The sequence below is a fragment of the Lepidothrix coronata genome, unplaced genomic scaffold (assembly GCF_001604755.1).
Source record: "Lepidothrix coronata isolate B3197 unplaced genomic scaffold, Lepidothrix_coronata-1.0 Scaffold50, whole genome shotgun sequence".
NCBI classification, from domain to species: domain Eukaryota; kingdom Metazoa; phylum Chordata; class Aves; order Passeriformes; family Pipridae; genus Lepidothrix; species Lepidothrix coronata.
This window is the reverse complement of record NW_016690230.1, coordinates 1,836,826-1,855,075: the sequence shown is the minus strand read 5'-3', so window position 1 is coordinate 1,855,075 and position 18,250 is coordinate 1,836,826. Positions and strand designations below refer to the sequence as shown.

General features: G+C 38.1%; 1 long non-coding RNA gene across 1 annotated transcript; it reads right to left on the bottom strand.

Moving 5' to 3' along the window:
• Nucleotides 1-14,202: 14,202 nt before the first annotated feature.
• Nucleotides 14,203-17,958, bottom strand: LOC108497616. The gene is made up of 5 exons (XR_001874904.1): nucleotides 17,897-17,958; nucleotides 17,066-17,104; nucleotides 15,670-15,697; nucleotides 15,078-15,131; nucleotides 14,203-14,306 (listed from the first exon to the last, which is right to left on the bottom strand). It is a non-coding gene; the product is annotated as an uncharacterized LOC108497616 (long non-coding RNA).
• Between the last annotated feature and the right edge of the window lie 292 nt (nucleotides 17,959-18,250).

The window sequence follows — 18,250 nt, the reverse complement described above, 5'->3', positions numbered from 1 at the left end:
TACCACAGTGGGAGAGATAACAGAACTTATCTAAAAAAAGCTAAAAACTGCAGGAGACAATGAAAAGAAAAAAAAAGATAATTGGAAAGGGTATGTTCCTAACTAGTCAAAGAAAGGAGCTAGTGGTTTAACCAAGAGTCAGATGCAACATTCCTCAGAAGTACTAAAAATATTTAAACATTGCACATTCAAGATTTATCTGGCTAGTGTCTCCATATGCATCATCTCTTACTACTATAATTTCCCTGTTTCATTGCAAATCATGTATTCATAGACATGTCCTAACCACCATTTGATTTTGCAAAGATTTAAAAGTCATAGTACAAGCAGCTTAACCAGACAGTGGTGCAGCAAGCAGCTAAAAAAAAAAAAAAAAAAAAACAAAAAAAAACCCCAAAACAAAACAAGAAAAAAAAGGCAGATTGTGCTATTTCAAAGAGTAAACACAGAGAAGTTCAGAGGCAGGCACTCAAACAGATTGCCTGAGGGGTGGTCATGGAGTTTCCATCGTTAGAGATCTCCAATAGCTGTCTGGACATGGACATGGCCCTGGACTACTGGTACCTGATGTCCCTGCTTGAGCAATGGGGTTGAACCAGATGACCTCCAGACGTCCCTTCTGATCATTCAGTGAGTCTGTTAAATGAGGAGATACAGTTATACCCCAAAAAAGTCGAAGAAGGTACATGAACCTTACTAATAGCAAAGTGATGAATGCTTTCATTAATATTTTGACTAACCCAACAAAAGTCCCTGTAAGCCTGAGCAAGTCTGTTTCATCTCTACCTTCCTAAATTTAGTAAGTCTCCTTATGAACATTAAGCTATCCTGTTGAAAACACATTACTTCTAACTTTTTTAACATGTTGTACTTCTCAAGGCTGCATGACCATGTTTATGTAGTTTTGTTACCATTTTTCATGTGACTTTCGGAGCTCTTTTCACCATCCTCCCAATGCCATTTACAGCACTGATTGTGCCTCAAGATTTCCCAAGTGATGAGGTCATTTTCAGAGTGAATGTGTTCAAATGGTCAATCTGTCTGCTGAGGCAGACTTAGATAAATCAAAAAGACCTGAGGCCAATATCAAGAAACTTATGTAAACCAAAAAAAAGTATTAGAGCCTGATAGGTAACTCTCAGGTTAGCTATACATTCATTTTCATTGCAAGCTAAGGAACACTGAGTAGAAATTCACCAAGGACAGCATGACAGATGAGAGAGCTCATCACAGTTAGAAAAGTAAGAGAATGGTAAACAACCAAATTTCAGTGTCACAGGAAGAAGCTGCTAGCCCATTACATGTTTACAGACATTTTTCCAGTGAGATCTAACTTGATTCAATATCCTAGTGAAATTCTATACAGGATATATAAGTATTTATTTAATTACTGGATCTCAGGCTGATCTCCAGAAGCAGATCACTACTGTATTTTTTTCCTGCAATTAATAAATTAGGTAGAGAGTAATCAACTCATTCCCACACAGATTTCATAAGATAACTCTCGTCTTGAGACTAATGAAATGTCATAAATTATATCCAAAACCAGAATATCACAACCACCATCTGGTTACCACTCCAAATGCTATTTTTCTTTCTCTGTGTATGTTATTAGTTGTTAGAGTTTTTTTTCAATTAGGACTGAAGGCCAGACCTGAAGTTGGTTTAAATAAGAGAGCATGTTTTGGTTTTTAAAATCACTATTATAATTTTGAATTAAATAGTGGTCAAAGACAGTTCACAAATATTACATAAACTTTCACTGGTTATGATAATTTGTCCAGGGGCCAAATTTCTTTGTAACCAAGGGCCACCAAATAGCTTTTGGACATTGCTACTCAATTTTTTCTGTATTTCTCATTCAAAAGACAATTCACCAAACTAAAAACTCACACTTTGGTAGTCAATATAACATGTTCTTTGGCCACAGTACATTTAATTGGGGAAGATCCATATTACTAAACCAATCAGTCCCATGGGCTCAGTTTCAAATCTGAACACAGTAAATGATACAGCTCCTATCTCACCAGGAGTCAGAGTCTTTTCAGTGCTGTTTAGTCAGTGTATTTCAAACAACATTGCATTTTGAAGAGAAATCTTGCAAGTATTTCATAATTACCTTTACTATAAAACAAAGAGCATTAAGATGGAGTCCTGCAGGTCAGAGAAATCCACAAGGAGCATAACAGAGGATACGATTTTGCATACTCAGACAAATCAAGCAAAAAGTGGGGGAAACTCCCCCTGCAACTGAGCATAAAACCTGCAGAAAAGGACCATTCCAGTACCCTGAAAGAGGGTGCATTTATATTAGATGTTAGGAAAAAATTCTTTACTGGGAGGGTGGTGATACACTGGCACAGGTTGCCCAGAGAAGTTGTGGATGGACTATCCCTAGAAGTGTTCAAGACCAGGTTAAATGGGGCTTTGAGCAGCCTGGACTAGCAGAAGGTGTCCCTGCCCTTTGGCAGGAGTGTCAGAACTAGATGATCTTTAAGGTCCATTTAAACTCAAACCTTACCATGATTCAGCCATTCCATGTCACACCTGATGCTCAAAATAGCGCAAAGAGAAAATCTCCCTTATTAATAACAGCTGTCACCTGCCAAGATATTATGAGGACTTAATGCAAAAAAAAGCAGCTACAAGCAAGACATGTAGGACTTTTGGGTTGAGGCCACCAGAAAAATCCTACAGTGCCCCATGATGGGGTGAACAATGGGCTAACAGAGTTCAGAAATAAAAGAATGATAGGAGGCTGGAAACTGAAAAATTAAAATTAGCTAAGCAGAACAGCAAAAATTTCAGAATTAGAATAAGGTATCAAGATTTATTAGCACTGGGTAGAGAAGTCAAGCTTACTGCCAGCTCTGGAGTAACCCAAAGTGCATGGTGGGAGGGAGAGAGTATTAGACAGTCTCCAAAGTCTCCAAAGTATTAGACAGCTGCTGTTCAAGTTTCATCCTCTTGGACTGGTTGATGATCATATTTATCAGCACTAAGAAGAATGAGGGATCTTAGAACTTCCGTGGAGCTCACAGAACACCACACCCATGCAAAAAGCAGCTGCAGCCTCTGTAAAAGATCACAGAGAAACAGGAAAATTGCATTTAGAGGAGTGTCATTGAAGTGCCAGTGGCTTTGTTTGTTTTTTACCAATAATGTTTGATTCCTGGTCATACAGATGTGTACAACACAAGGATCATATGCCTTCTGCTCAGGGCTAGCCTCTCTCCCAACCTTCCCAAAAGCAGAATATTACTTTTCTTCACTCAGTACATGCAAGAACTTCATCAAACATGCCCAGTACAACCCAGCTGAGGAAGTTTTATGATATGGATATCTGTTCCCTGGGAACAGACTGAAGTCACCAACTCAATTTGCATAGACTACCATGCAGCCTTCAGATGGTAATAAATCAAGGCGACCGCTAGCTAAAGGTCTGGTATTCTTATTAAAAAAACCAGGAGTAACACAGAGAGTATTTAGCTTTTGAGACCCTAAATCAAACTTGTAACATTTTGTGAACATAGGTCATGGCATTTTGTATTTTATATTGAGTCGAATAAAGAAAAGGCAGCAGCTTTTAAAAAGTGTTTGGGGGTGGGGAACATGTCAACCAATATGTTAAAAATTAGTGAAGCATAAAACATTATTCTTAATACACACTCACAACACGCTGTAATGACTGAGAATACTGAATGTGAACTATTGCTAATATGTTTTACAGATCTACACCACAGAGCACATTCAGTCATGTTTCAAGTTTCAGTTGACAGATGCCAATTGACAGAATATACGGTAGTGGACTTCTTGACATTGTTCTTATCTATCATAGAGTGTAGATGCATGATCACAGTAGGACACATTTCATGCGAAAATTAGCCATAGTAAGTGGTGCATTACTGTGTTTCAGCAATGCTTACTGTATGGAAAATTATGATGATGAAGGTACAGTGACGGTTTTCACTGCCAATTCATAAAATGCTCCTTTAAATACTGTAATGAGTAATTAAAAGAAAAATAATGATATGAACTAATAAACTGAAATACTTGATTTACATAATCAATTTCCACCTGTAAAATCAATGGGATGAAAGCAGAAATATCAAAGGTATGTTTATACCACCGCTCTTAAAAGTATGTGGTTCATTTTAAATCACAAAAAAGTCACTCTGAGGTCCTATGGCTCCTCCTGCTGACACATGATGAAAGAAATTTCTTAGTGAATTTGAATAGGAATAAGGCAGTCCTTTGAATTTCTTTTCCTTTGCTTAAGATATACAGGCACATATATTTATATGTATGCATAATTATGTATATATATATATGTATACTTATGTATGCATACCTGAACAAAAGTCCTGAGAACAGAAGCTTACAACATAAACTTCACCATGACTTAGATAAAATTCTGAAATTCTTGATTAAAAGTAGCATCAGCACATCATGACAGCATAGTGCTAAAATATGCCCGTAAGAATTGTTACTCTCTTTGCATATTTTATATGCCATGTAGATTTTTCTTCTTTTCTAGATGACTCATATTCAAATTTGTTAACAAATTCTCAGAAACCACTGCCACAGGAATGACTCAAAAGATTAACTCGTGAAGGATGATGTTAGAAGCAGAATAAATAGATTCAGGCATGAACAGGACATGCAGTTCTCAAGAATATTCCTATAGGAATGTCATAGATATAGTGAAACCAAAGGCTTTTTTGTTTGTAGGAGAATGAACCTCTAACAATGAAAATTCAGACAAAATTATATGTGTATATATTGCTTTAATAGATATTTCAGCAGATTGAAACTCTGAAATAATAGACAAAATATTTTGAAATTTTAATTAAGGTGTCATCAACAGAATGATACTACTATAATATAAATATATCAAAAGAAACTGTAGCTTTCTTGTTACTTACCACATTTAATTAAAAATCATTCTGTGACCCATACTTGTACAACTTCCTAGACCTCCTGTGGCTGCCAGTGGCAGTCTACAGCTACACTAGGGAATCGGTTCATACAACAATGCATACTAATAAAGTAACTGATGCAGCATTCTTTGCCAGCACAGGAAGAAATGCAAAAATGTTGTTGCCTTAATTGTGCAGATCACTGGCAATTATAATACAATGTTTCTTTCTGTACTATCAATATATACTTTAGGATTCAGTTGCACAGTGTGCCACATCAATCTGTTAATTCTTGCTGCAAGTTTAATCGCTTCTCATTGATAGAAAGCCAAAGGCTTCTAAGTTGGTTGCATTGCTGTAATAATTCTTTTCTGTTCTTTTTTTTCCTTTTCCTCCTGTTTTCTCTTTTCAGCAAACAATTTAGCCTGCTCTAAATATCTTTCAGTTAGGAAAGAAAAAAAACCAAAGAAATTACACATCAAGCATTCTGTAAAAGATCTTAAGAATTAATTTACTGTTTGACAAAGAGATTATACCCTTACTACAACTCTGTTTCTTATTTCTGTATGCATTTTCACTTCTGGCAGTTTCATATGATAAGGTGGCATCTTGTTTGTTATGTATTGAGCATCAAGTATCACAAAAAAATCCCCAAACACCTATCAACAACTGTTTTAGCTAAGTGACCTTTTTCAGATTTCCAGCTGCAGTATGTTCTCACTTGGATGATGGGTATGGGCACTGAAGGAGAAAACGAGGCTGCACACACAGAGTTCGATTTCGGGACTTGTTCACCGACACTTTTCAGTGTTCCCCTTTTGTTCATATTCTTCTCACAAACAGCACCCAGTGTTTTTTCTTTTAGTCAACTGGAATTCCCAGGAATGTCCCAAACCAGTGCCCTGATCCCACACATTCACACTCACATCATGTGGTGGCTGTGTTCAGCCATGTGAGAAAAACACGCACTTATCATGCAGGCTGTTTAAAGTGGTTTTCCACTTTGAGACATAACATCCAGTCTCTCAAAGCACTTAGCCAAGGTCGATCCTCCCTTTTGATTCCGATTAACTAAATGCAGGTGCAGAGAAACTCAGCTTGTTCCCACAGTGGATATAAAGCAGTTTAAAGAGATGGTACTTATGGTATTTATGAAAACTTTAAAAAAGAAAAATATAGTTCTTCCACCAGTTTCTTGGCAAGATGCCCAGTGTTCTTACTTGTCATTGAAATTGGAAAGATCAGTTCTGATCTCTACATGAAGTGTGTGCAAGGCAAGAGACAACAGAAACACATCTCTAACAGCAACTTGACGTTCAAAGATGAAAAAGAAACTTAATGCTTAGATAATGCTTTAACATTCATTCCACATGGTAATCTTGGTTGAGAGGTAACAGTTCCTCATATGTAGAGCTAATGCAGCAAAGCAGAGGTGACTGAAGTGTGGCCAGTGGACCAAAACTAGCCCATAAAGTAGTTTTAGATGTACTCTGAGAATGCTGCTGACCAACCAGTCAGATCACAGTATCTGCTGACCACCCCAGAAATGAAGCTCATGAATTCCAGACAGGTTTTAACTCACCTCTATTGGAAAATAAGAACATTCTTCCTTCTGCTTCTGAAGGTTGTCTGGGAGGACTTGTGTAAAGCAAAAGGGCTAATAAAAAAGCAAGTAACAGACATAAACTGTCTGATTGACCCAAACCTCAGCTCATATTTTTGTTGCTGCTCAACCCAGAAGAGGAGACCTGGCTGAGAAAGACCATTTTAGTTTGCCTCCTGCTCAAAACCTGAAGTAGAAGGAGGGAAGGAAATGCAGGTGTCTCCATACGGAGATAACTTCTGCCTCAATAGATTTGGCTTAGCCTATACAAATACGAGGGCCAGCCTTGTAATGTTAAGGGAAGTCAAGAGTGACCACCTCCTCTGCCACCCTGGCCCAAGACCTCTCCTGCCCAGCTACTGGGGCCCGGCCCTGGGGTCTCTGGCCAGGCTAAAGAATGTGCCTTCTGCTGTCCCCTTTGCAGATTCAGCCAGCAGTGAAGCTGAGAGCTGAGCACATAATCCAGACACGCAGAGGACATGGACACGGCAGGTCACACAGAGAGCAACAGACAACATGCTGCCCACAGCAGCCTCCACAGTCAGGTCTCGCATCAGATACAGGCGCATACAAACACATTACCTCATCCTTTTGGGCTGGCAGAGGCAGAAGGTCACTAGTGCAGCACACACCACACTCTCCAGGTTCCCAAACACATACACATTTGCGGATCCCCAAAGCACCAGCACAGGACCTGTGAGAGTCCAGCACCCTTGCCCAGATCCTGGCCACCCTTACGCACCCCACAGGTCCCCAGCTCACTGGTTGGTCCCTCTGGGTGCTCACTGCACACATGCAGCAGCCATCCCATGGGCACCACACGCCAGCAGGTCACCCCAAATAACAGCACAGACCCTTCACCTACCTGATACCCCTGCCCAGACCCAAGGCCCCTCTACCCTCCATCTTGGGGTTTGCCAGGAAATACACACAGACACCTCCCCAGACACATGTTTTGGGGCAGGTACAGACACTCACCCCAGCAGCCGACCCTCAGCACACAGGCTGTGGTTTGCAGTCCTGATCCAACCACTGACACCAAGCCACTCACCCACCTACCTCATTCATACCTGCACCCCTGTAGCTGGTTTTCAGGACACACACCATTCCCACCCCAGTGGGTGAAAGTCCCCACTGGCTACAATACCTGATGATGAGACCCCATTGGCCCCAGTAGCTGGCTTCCTCTTTTTCTTACTATCACTTTTTATGCACTGAAAAAAAATCATTAACCAGATCCTAAAAGAAGCAGATACTGTCTTTCTGTATACCTTTACACAAACCAAGTGTGGTGGTTTTTCTGCCCCAAACAGATGAGCCTCCTCTTCTCCATAGTTAACAACCCCAGCTCTCTCAGATGCTCATCATAAGACTTGTGCTCCAGACCCTTCACTAGCTTCATTGCCCTTCTCTGGACTTCTTCCAGCACCTCCACGTCCTTGCAGTGAGCTGAACACAGGATTCGAGATGCAGCCTAACCAGTGACAAATACAGGGGGACAATCACTGCCCTAATCCTGTTGGTCACACTGTTTCTAACACAAACCAGGATGCCACTGGCCTTTTTGGCCACCTGAGCACACTGCTGGCTCATGTTCACTTGGCTGTCAACCCACAGCCTCAGGTCCTTTTTCACCAGGCAGCTTTCCAGTTGGTCATACCAGCGACCAGAAAAGCCAAATAGCAGTAGTACAGCAATAAGTAGAAGGTGCAAAGATAATGGTTTGCATAACTCGCTACAGAAACTGAAATAATTTATATCTTGCTGCTGGTAAGTTTGAGTCATATTTTTATTGTACCATATTTTTAATATCACAAAATTACAAGGAAATTCTTGTCTGTTTTCCAACTATACTCTCACTTCACAGGAGAGCTTTTTCAGTGGGACACTCATAGATGAACAGTATCAAGTTTTTAGCTATTTAGAGAAAAGCAATAATTGCCAAAGAAATAAGTTGCATATGTCTTCTGCCAACATCACCAGGCAACAGCAGAATTATTGCCTTCTTGATTTGAGGCATGCACCTCATTTCAAAGTTTTATTTCTCAGTGCCTTTGGTCAACTCATCCCAGTAAAAATATAACCCATTAAAAAAGTCTCTCTGTGAGATTGAGTGGGTTTTTTTGTTTTGAACGAATTGCCCAGTGATTATAAAGGGTAATAAGAAAATTAAAGCTAAAGAGTGAAAAAATATGACAATAAAAATAGCACATATACCATCTGCAGCATCACAAAGTGCAGCTAATTTATGGTAGATGTTGAAAGTCAGAACAAAGCTCAACTGTATTTGACTAAACTTTTTCTCCTGCACAGATTAATAGAGAACAATCAATCCAGTGTACTGCTCTTTCAGTAGACTTAATGTACAGTGAATGGACAGTAATTAAACTTTAACTTTCTAAATTGGTATTGTGTTATGATCTCATTTTTTAGCTACTACCTATAAATTACATTATAATGAATTATTAAAAGGATAAAGGAGGCAGAATTGAGATTAGAATATCAAAATATGACAGCAGCAAACAAGTAGGGCTCTGCTTTCAAAGAAGTGCAGTAAAGAAGAGCACATGGTGTTTTGCTGGGAGCATAGAACAAAGTTATACGTGACTAAAATATTTCAAATGTATGCTAACAAGACAGATCCCCTTTTGGTCTGTATGGCAGAACCAGATGAAGGCCTTCAGACATGAACTCGTGAATTGCTACAGAAGAAGCTAAAATCCAGCTTTAGTCACTAATGTACTAGTAGACTCATATCCCATAATTAGCAACCTAGATCAGATAATTAATGCATTTGAAAGCTTCCCATACACTTTCATGCTCAACATCTCATGTCATCCTTTGCCCACACTTATTTGTAGATAATTTTACTTAACAGATTTTAATGTTCAAGTTAATTGTCCAGTTTCCTCACACTCCCCTTACTGTCAGTAGGAAAAGGCAAGCTTCTACAGAATAACTTGCAAGAGGAGCTGAAATGGAAGAGGTCCAGATTTCCTTTGAGGAGATCAACATACTCTGCTGACCAGGCAGAGGCAAATGAAAATACTCCTAGTTTAAGTATGTAAAATCAGGCAGCTCAATCCAAGCCAGTCTGGCCTAAAACACCTATACATTTCTTATTTTTGAAATAATAAAAGGTAAATTCCACTTTCAGTCTCTCTGCTCACAGAGACAGTTTTGCACTGGGAAGGAAACAATTGGCTTTGAATCACAATTAAATAACCTGGTCTCTAACAGGGCAGGGCCAGCAGCTGGCTCATTTCTCCTTCAGCTGCCCAGGAGAATTCATCCAGCAGCTGACAGACCAAGGCTTGCAATCTGATACAAAATGTTTGGACAGACAGAGCTGATTAAAATTGAAAGCTGGACACCAAAGCATGGCAAGTTTTGTGTGAATAGACCATGAGCAAGTGATGTGTGTGTGTGTGTGTTTATAAAAAAAATTGTAGCAGTAGAACTTAATGTTAAAATCGTAGCAAAAGATGAGGTGCTAACCTTGTCAAGTGGAAACCATGAGGTCTGTCAAGATAGAGAAGAGCTAGTTTAAACTGGAAGTGTCAGAATGAATAAACCATTTTCGTTTATCTCCTCTGTTTGACCCCATAGTGTAGAATTCATTGCTACTGAAGGTCACCAATGCCAAAATCTAGGTAGGTTCAAAACTAACAGGACAACATCATGGGAAAAAAAAAATCACCAAGAGCTTTTAAATGCAAAGACACCCCTCAATTCATAAATCCATCTGTCAGGAACAACTGGAAGTTGGGAGAATATTCTGGAAAATACCAAATGCTGACTGTCTTCATGTATTCTTCCTTAGGCTGCTGTTGCTTAGCAGATATTCACACTGACACAGTAGGGACGCATTCTGTCTTTCTTGTCATAGTCATGAATACTCTCACCAGACTGGGGGTTCTCCCTGACATCCTAGAAAATCTGTCACTGTCTCTCCCTAGAGTGAATTTAGATAAGCATGGTGGGAAAACAAGAACGTTTGAAAGAAAAATCTCACTTGATTGAGGTATTCCAAAGAGAATAGAAGATGAATCATTTGTTTCCTTCCATAAGCACAGAGTGGGTAGAAAGAAAAATCCAGCAAAAAGATCAGCAGGAAGAGATTTAGTCTGTATCTCTTATGCTGACTTTTTTATAATCTGAGTGGAGATAGAAATCTCTGGATTCAGGATTATCAACCTAGCTTGTTCTATTTCCTGTTAAGTCATGGTTTTCATGTGATCATCTAAAATGTTTCAAGAAATAAAAGCTCAGACATTTCAAAGAACTACCAAAATTCCCAAGGGATTCCCTCATCTTCAGCTATTCTAACTTTTCTTACAAAGTAGCTCAACAAAACATAAGCAAATCCTTTCATCCTTCTGTATTCAGCAACCATTCTACTACACACGTGTGTTTTAGAGATTTGCAAAGCAAGGATGATTGGTTGAATCAGGGTTCAAGCAGACACATTTCCTTATAAATCAAAATTTTACATAAGCTCTGGGACTTAGAGAGGTACCATTGCTACAACAGTTGATTGTATTGTGTTACATAGGCCAGAGAGTCTGCTTTGAGTCCATTAACTGTGGTTAAGACAGAGCACATCAAAAGGATTAAACAAAAAAAGTTAAAAAGGAAAGGGGGGCAAAATAATAAACTTTTCAAATCTACTGGGAAATGACAGTTCGTAGAGACATAGAAGACAACATACCTCAACAAAGTAGTCTAGAACGTTAAAGAAAACAAAACTGGAGAGTTGTAAAGATAATTCAGTGTTATGTGTTTAATCAGATAGAAAGCAATCAAGTACACTAACTATGAGAGACCTAGATATTTCAGTTTAAATTATAAACTTAAACTGGAAATGTTAGTTTCCTTCCAAAAGCAACCAGAATACCCAAAGCGTCTGGCTGCTTTAAATAATGCATGAAAAGGGAAAAAAATATTTTAACTTCCTTAAAAAAAACAAGCAGAATTTTTGTTAGAACTCTAAATTTATATTCTCATTTCAGAAAAATAAAAATGCCTTGAGAGACGTAAAATATTCTTAGACTAAAGCAATACATATTAAACAATTCATTTTGGTTCTATTATTTGGTTCTATAATTATTGATATGATATTTAATTAAGACAAACTATAAACAGCAGTTCACACTCTTAACATTCAGTTCAGAGATCTAAAAGTTGATATTATGAAATCACTTTTATTTTTAATCAAGATTCATTCTAATAAAAGCCTGATAACACAAATATTTTCTTATGCACTCTGAGTAGTCCTATCCACTCCAATAAGAATATTCACAAAGAATAAAGCCAAGCAGTTATGTAAGATTCTCTGTAGGATTAGAGTTTAACACATTTGGGAAAAATAATTTAACTATTAGCCTCTGGGTGAGAAGACCTCAAAAAGCACTGATCCCAAAAGAGACCTGAACCTCTTAATTGGGAATAAATTAGATTAATATGCAATATGACAGGAAAACAAAAAAAAGGCAATGCAATTCTGATTGAGGTATCATGTCACAGAAATAAGGAGAAAATAATCCTCTCTGTTTTAGTCACATAAGAAAAAGAGTAGCTATAATTAGGAAAAAAGTGCCATATAATTATGTTATGGAAAATGAAAACATTGAGTGATTATTAGAAAAAATATTCTGATATGGGGAAATATTGCACTGTGGCATAAAAATTTGGAGGAAAGAATAAAAAGCAGAGCAGTACTTAGGAATTTTAACTGCCATCAGACATAATGTTAGAAAAAGTACACCCAGGACAAGCCTTCAGCGACTAGAAGGCATGGTAAGTAGCTTCCTTTTTGTATTTCAATCACTTTCCATTCCATGAGCTTCACAGCTTCGTGAATGGCACTAGAGACTGCACCAGGCTTGGATGCAGTGGCTCATACAGGATACAGACAACACGATGTCTGAGTGTATTCCTTCTCTGTGGTCAAGGCACCAAGTATGTGTCATGGCTAACTGTGCTGAAATATGTCATAACTAAATAACTATAATTACTTACATTAACCATAATTTAATGTAATTACCTAAATGATCACTGTAAGCTTGTGTCTCAAATTAGCACCTTTTTTCCCCATTCAAAGACGGATGTGTTTTGTGGTAATAGTAAATGGTTTGGTTTTGGATTTTTTTTCCCCCTTTGCTACAATGTGTCTTCTTTGCCAATTTAATTGAGTAACAGTTATCTGCCCCTCAGAGAAGTTAGTTCATTACTTAAAGAATTTTGAATCCAGCTGAGACTAAAACAGACAGGGAATTACAGCTCCAAAACTGTAACACAGAAGAGTCAGGTTTGTAATATTTTCTGGGATTTCATTGTTTATTACTTCAACAAGTTGAACAACTCCAGCCAAAATTTTCTATGTGCTGTGATTTCAGTTTTAATGTTTAAAACCATGAAATACCCTGTAAGCACTGAGAAAGCTTTATCAGAGGTTCTAAGCCCAAACAGACTTTACATTTGCAATCTATTACATGGAATCCTTAAGTCTTTCCCCTAAGGAGCTACAGGATGTTTTATGGAGAAAACAAAATTAAGAACAAAGAAGCTGGTCCACCTTTATTATCAGAGGCAACCAGTTTCCCCTCAATGCAGAAAAGTGTAATGGTAAAGGAAATCATCTGATTTGACTGAAGAAGTAAGAAACTTAGAGGAGGCAGCAGAGGGAAAAGAATAGACCGCTGCCAACAAAATAAAAACTAAAAAAAAAAAAATCTGGTAAAAGAATAGAAACTGAGAACTCAACTAAAGAAGACCATGACTTCTTAGTTAATAATTTTATTGGACAGGAAAATGCTAGACAAGAAAGTTGTGACTAGAAAAATTCAAGGAAGAGGAAACTATCTCAAGAACATAGACTGTGAAGCCCTGATCATGGTACCACACTTGCCAGGCTAACCAACTTTCAGCAAGAGGTGGGCTGTAAGCCAGGTGGCCAGCACCTGGCACTAGTGAAACTGTGGAGCAGTTCATTCACATGAAACATTATAAACATTTCCACCCTTTGGAGCGGTGTGAACCAGTGTGCCACAGGAATGAGAAAATGAGAAATTATGGTTTTGTCCCCATCTCCAGCCAGCACTGAGGTTGAACAGTCATTCTCAGTAAGCCCAAATGCATCTTATGTGGTGTACATGTAGAAATACATCCATATTCACACACATCACATTACATGCAAGGTAATTATCCCTACACAGAGAGATTTAATTTGGAAAGCATGTTGTCTTCAAACCTGTGATTGTGCAATAGGGAAAAGGCAAATCCCTATGGGTGTGCCAAAGGAATTACCCAAAAGGAAAAAAACATGGTGCATAACAATGGCATTCTGGAATGGACCAAGGCAGGACATTTGAGAGAGCTGGACATGGCAGTGATGAAAAAGAACTCCATGTCATACTGAGACTGTTCTCATTTCACCATGTACCTCTGCACCTGGCAAAGCTTTCTTTAACATCTTATTTTTCTTGGTCCATATGTTTTTTCTTTATAAACTAGATCACTTGGTTAGATCATCTAGTGAACACTACATAGAGTGGATACTCTGTGTAGAATCATTGCAGGTAAGATCATCATCTGCAATGAATTTCTACAGCTCAACACTAAATAAAAAGACAGAGCTAATAGAATCCTCTGCATTGTGAACACAGCAAGGTTTTTTACCTCCCTGCAAGGGCCAGATCACTCTGCCAAGGAAGCATATAAGAGGCAGTCGTCAGCAGTCCTTGGATCAGGTAACTTCTCTCTGTACCTGGTAATACCTGTGTCTGGATGGTGGTAGAGGGAGAGAAGTACAACTGCATTTCAAAAGGAAAAGCAATTTAACTTTTTTCTGTTTCATGGGAATGTACGCAGTCTCTAGCCCCAGGAAACACATAAACTAAATCCTCCAATTTAGTGTGCAGCCTCCCACCCCATTCCCACACCCCCCAAAATATGAACTTCAGCTAAGTCATTTCTCCAACTGCAGTAATAATTTGTAATAACAAAGTGATCGTTGCTATAATATTACACATAAAGGAGCAGAAGTTTTACTTGTTCTGTTGTTTAAAAAAAAAAAGGTCAGTTTAGTAAAATGAGTCCCCCTATTCTTTATGTTTTATGACCTGTGATTCTTCTGCTTGTCAGCTCATTTCAAAGTCTCCTTATTCTATGAAAATAGCTTGTGAGGCAATCTTAAGGAAAGTCTCTAAGGATTATAGAGAAACATTAGTGGATATATGAAAAAAACACCCTCTACAAGCAGGAGGTTTAAACCTGCTTGGCAGTAATAGATCCTTGCACATAAGCTTTTTCTTTTTTTAATTAAAAAGAGTCTTGCTTACTCAGACTGGAGTACTCTCTTATAAGCTGTCAAACCCCATACCCTGATAGATGCAAGCTTGCTGCTCTCTATGTCCCCATCTCCAGCCAGCACTGAGGTTGAGCAGTCATTCCCAGTAAGCCCAAATGCATCTTATGTAGCGTACATGTAGAGATATATCCATATTGACACACATCATACAGAACAACACAGACAGTAAATACACAGCACTCACACGAACAGGCAGCCTGATCCTTGTTTGTCCTCTTCCGCTGATCAAGGTTGAAGCCTGTTAGTAGAATGTAACCATAGGTGACCATACACGCAGTTATAAATATGTACATCTGTTATATGTGCAGGTGCAATATTGATCCTTCCAGCAGCTGGCCTAGATACTCAGTCTATCCAGTAGCTGGTCCCTGATCCTCTGGTCTCCCCAGCTGTGGGCACACAGACTTTAGGCCCCTGGAAGTTCATGGTTCCACTCCGGCTGATGGTACTAAGATCTCTTCTCCTACTCACTGGCTAGTCCAGCTTTAAATTAATTCATGTTTACACACACACCCACAGGATGGATGGAGAGTTCACCCACATAGACAGTAAAAACAGGGTTTCATAAGAAGATATGACTGTGATAATTAACACAAGGCTCAGTCAGGCAAATGTACTGATGAGCAAATTGAATACACTCAAGAAGGTCCTTTAAGCCCTTCTTCTATTTTTCCACAGCATTCCACCCTTATCGATGTGTAAACCTCACAAATTGCCACAATTCCCTTAAAATATCCCATGATAAGTTTTACACAAACATCAAAACGCTCTTCCACCTGAATCCCATGATGGATCCTATTAGACCTGTGGAAAGGAACACACAATTGTAAAGGATAATGTTTCCTAAGACCTACATAACTTCCTCTTATGTCTGTGACATATATTCAATTACTTTTTTCAAAAGTAATTGCCTAACATAACACAGTAACTAGTATCAGCAAGCTAAAAAAAAGGTTTTGGATTTGCCTACACACAAATGATTATATTAATGTTACCAATCCTTCATGAGGTAGATGAGATGGTCTCTCCAAAGAATGTATTAAAATATTCAATGCAAAGAGTTAAACAATTTCCCCACTGAGGTCTAAATACAGATGCTTCACCACACAGTCACGAGGATGGAATATTTACATTAGTCACAAAGAAATTGGCAAATAAACTGTCTGTGGTGGACCATAATCTTCCCACCTTTTTGTAGAAACTGTCTTGAAAATATGGAATAATCATTGACCATCCCCTTGTGAACATCACGTGTAATTAAACTGAAAGAGCTGTTTAATAGGTTGTTTTACCTGGAGCTACTATACCCAAATGGTGCAATGGACAAAAACAAGATTTTCTCCCAGAAATAAGAGTATGTAGACCTTTCCAAATAGAATTTCATTTACCTAAAAACATGAGGCTAGTCTGAATCTGCAGGCAGTACATATTACTGCAGTCTGGTTTGCGTGAACTCACTACTTAGTTCTGCTCTCCATTTCATTTCTCAAAACTGCTAGATTTTGATGTAAGACTTCTACTTTAATCTATAAGACTCTAACTGATTACCTTCAAGTGATAGCTAAGAAAGATAGCTAACAGCCACAGCAGAGTAACAAAAGGTCTTTATCTGGATCCCCCTTGCTGTTATCAGGACTTTCTTTGGCAAACATCCTCATTTTTTTGAACCCCGTTCACATTTAATCTCTTCCTTTCTCCAGTGCACAGATTTGTTTCTGTTTTCAGACATGTAGCAGAGACCACCACTTCCCAGGCTATTTCTCTAGAGGAGATTGCAGTAATTAACTTCACAGCCTCTGTCTTTCTCTCTCCTTAAACCATGAGATGGAATACCCTAGACAGATAATAACCAAACTTCATGTTGCAAAGCAACCAAGAGGAGGGAGATTTCATACTCATGGATACCTGAAGCATTTACAGTAGGTACTCAGGAAAATGAGGCCATTTAACTTCGAATGGAAAGAGAGAGATGCATCATGATCAGAAATTATTACTGCTCAGTCGCTACTTTTCTTTTTCTTTTCCTAGAAGCTGTCTTTTCTGAGCATGTATTTCTTCTCTGCACATTAAAGTATTAAAGAGAAAGGAGAGATAAAGCTTTCTTTCTATCATCTGAGCCCTCCTAGGAAATCACTCTTCAAGTCCGTCACATGAAATTCATCAAACACATACTAGGCTCTTGATCCTGAGCAGCTTGCAATTCCAAAGAATCTTCAGCATTTACAGGTAGTAAAGGAATAATAGAGAACAAGATTTTTTAAAATTTACTAAAACCTAACATTAAGGAAAATTATTTCCTACCAGAATTTTAAGATTAAATCATAACAGTTCACATACAGTCCTCAAATACAGCTTACCAAATGCTGTATTACTCATATGTACAGTAAATGTCAAATATCTCTTTATTTTGAGGTGATAAAGGTCAAGTCTCTGAGTATTTTCAAAGCAATGATGTTCCTCAAATAGTAAATAAATTCTCATTTCTGATTTAAATTTTTACAGCTTCAACAAATTTAAATTTATCTCATTAAAAGATTTGCAAAATAATTTTTTTCAGAACAACCGACCATAATGTGAAAGGGGAAAACACACACTTCTATATGTAAGTGTTTGTGTATAATTACATATATATATATATGGAGATATTTAGAAAATACACACTTATGGGTGTATGTATATATGTATTCACACACACATATATGCACACTTACATATGTGTGTGTGTGTGTATACACAAGCTTCTCTGTGCATCATATAATTTACTATTTTCTTTTCCCTTATGGAAACAATCTATCAAAAGTTCCTTCATGAAGCTGAGTTGTGAGACAATATTTTTAAGTGGCCAAGTGAATCTTCAAATATTAAAACAATAAAATTCTAATTGTTTCCCAGAAAAATCCTAAATCACTTTCATGGCCACAATGGAAATTTTAATATACTATAGTTGTCTATGAATTTGCAATAAAGCAGTAGATAGCACTGTCTTTTCCACAGTCAACTAACAAAACTTATCCAGAGTATTCACTGTTGTAATACTCTTTTCCAGATATTGTGGATAGAAGATGACATCCATGGAGGAGCTACATTCATTGTTAGATCATAGATGATAGCTTCCAACAACGTACACCATGGGTCTGTAATTCCAGAAAGGAAGACATATGGGAACATAGCTTCTCTTTCAGCCCAGCAAATCTCTCAACATTTCATTCTGCAGATGACTTAATCAGAGAAAAATCATAGAGTTCCTTCCTAGCACCCTCAGTCGCTATTTTTATTCTTTTTCAATTCTTAAGACAACTTGTTCACATAAGTTCAGAAAAGCCTTTAGAGACCTTTGATACTTCCAGAATTACAGCT